Source organism: Sardina pilchardus, chromosome 7 (assembly GCF_963854185.1).
Source record: "Sardina pilchardus chromosome 7, fSarPil1.1, whole genome shotgun sequence".
In the NCBI taxonomy this organism is placed as follows: Eukaryota; Metazoa; Chordata; class Actinopteri; order Clupeiformes; family Clupeidae; genus Sardina; species Sardina pilchardus.
The window spans coordinates 33,734,837-33,737,336 of record NC_085000.1 but is presented as its reverse complement, the minus strand read 5'-3'; the positions used below and the strand labels follow the sequence as shown (position 1 = coordinate 33,737,336).

General features: G+C 50.1%; 1 protein-coding gene across 7 annotated transcripts in view; it reads right to left on the bottom strand.

Moving 5' to 3' along the window:
* LOC134087992 (ral GTPase-activating protein subunit beta-like) overlaps nt 1-2,500 on the bottom strand; it is a 52,619-nt gene that overhangs the window by 37,693 nt on the left and 12,426 nt on the right. The window lies entirely within an intron of this gene.

The window sequence follows — 2,500 nt, the reverse complement described above, 5'->3', positions numbered from 1 at the left end:
ATACCTGTGGCCACACCAAACCCCTTGTCCTTCACCTCAGCCTTGCCATACCTGGGCAGGTGACCGCACCTCATACCTACAGATGACCACACCTGAGTCTGACCACACCTCATACCTACAGATGACCACACCTGAGTCTGACCACAGCGGCGTCCCACACCTCAGCCTTGCTACACCTGGGCAGGTGACCGCACCTCATACCTACAGATGACCACACCTGAGTCTGACCACAGCTCATACCTAGAGATGACCACACCTGAGTCTGACCACACCTCATACCTACAGATGACCACACCTGAGTCTGACCACACCTCATACCTACAGATGACCACACCTGAGTCTGACCACACCTCATACCTACAGATGACCACACCTGAGTCTGACCACACCTCATAGCTACAGTACAGATGACCACACCTGAGTCTGACCACACCTCATAGCTACAGTACAGATGACCACACCTGAGTCTGACCACACCTCATAGCTACAGTACAGATGACCACACCTGAGTCTGACCACAGCGGCGTCCCTCGGCTGCCTCACCTGGCATGTTGCACTGCCCCTCACCTGTTCAGACGCCGGCTCTCCACCTGTAGAGCGGAATACTGCAGCAGGTTCAGGCAGGTACTGTACCTCCAGCTCACACACACACTCTGTCCTCAGTGGCAGGTACCTCCAGCTCACACACACACTCTGTCCTCAGTGGCAGGTACCTCCAGCTCACACACACACACACACACTAACCTCAGTGGCAGGTACCTCCAGCTCACACACACACACACTAACCTCAGTGGCAGGTACCTCCAGCTCACACACACACACACACACTAACCTCAGTGGCAGGTACCTCCAGCTCACACACACACACACACACTAACCTCAGTGGCACAGAGACGCATACTGCGCACTTCACACTTCACACTTCATTATCTACTGTTTGCACACATACAGCAGCCCAGCGGCCTCCACTGTTTGTGTATCAACAGGTGGCTACTCCATGGTGTCCCGTCATGTGTGTGTGTGTGTGTGTGTGTGTGTGTGTGTGTGTGTACTCCATGGTGTCCCGTCATGTGTGTGGAAACGACTGTGTTTGTGTGGCGTGTGTGTGTGTGTGTGTGTGTGTACTCCATAGTGTCCCGTCATTATTGTGGAAACGACTGTAGATGAGCCAGAACGTGAGGACACACAGACCGCTCGTCACCTGGCCAGTCCCATGCAGACAGTTCAAGGGAAGCTCCAGCCTAACAGCAACCTAGGACATCAACTGTTATCTATTTCTCAAATATATGTTTGCGCTTGCTTATAATACATCAAATCTTAATCTCAATCTAATCTAATCTAATCTGGCATGCTGGTGAGTCTGGTCGTCTGGATCAGTGCTGCCGTCGCTGGATTACCACCAGACTACGCCGTGTCCACGGAAAACACCGGAACTAACCAGCAGCGGTGAACTAATCTACGCCTGGACTAACCAGCAGTGGTGATGTCATGAACTAATCTGCGCCTGGCCTAAACCAGGGCAATAAGCAGGCAAGGGGGCATTTTCATAACCACACTAAGCATCCTGATAAGCTAAAGCAGGGCAATAAGTAGGCAAGGGGGCATTTTCATAACCACACTAAGCATCCTAATAAGCTAAAGCAGGGCAATAAGCAGGGCAATAAGCAGGCTTAGTGTGGCATTTTCATAACCACACTAAGCATCCTAATAAGCTAAAGCAGGGCAATAAGCAGGCAGGGGGGGCATTTTCATAACCACACTAAGCATCCTAATAAGCTAAAGCAGGGCAATAAGTAGGCAGGGGGGGCATTTTCATAACCACACTAAGCATCCTAATAAGCTAAAGCAGGGCAATAAGTAGGCAGGGGGGGCATTTTCATAACCACACTAAGCATCCTAATAAGCTAAAGCAGGGCAATAAGTAGGCAGGGGGGGCATTTTCATAACCACACTAAGCATCCTAATAAGCTAAAGCAGGGCAATAAGTAGGCAGGGGGGGCATTTTCATACACACTGAGCATCCTAATAAGCTAAAGCAGGGCAATAAGTAGGCAGGGGGGGCATTTTCATAACCACACTAAGCATCCTAATAAACTAAAGCAGGGCAATAAGTAGGCAGGGGGGGGCATTTTCATAACCACACTAAGCATCCTAATAAGCTAAAGCAGGGCAATAAGTAGGCAGGGGGGGCATTTTCATACACACTGAGCATCCTAATAAGTGAACACGAGTCGGCCTACTACAGGATAGTATTATATTGCATCAACACATCAGCAGCTGACGCTGAATATCTTCCTAAATTAAGAGTTGGATTCATAAGGTCTAAGAAGACGGGTTCCTCAATCGATGGCTCCATGTGTGTGCAACACAGAGGGAGAGATGTGGACTGTGTTGCTGGTCAGCTAGGTGCTCCGCCACACACACACACACACACACACACACACACACACACACACACACACACACACACACACACACACACACACACACACACACACAC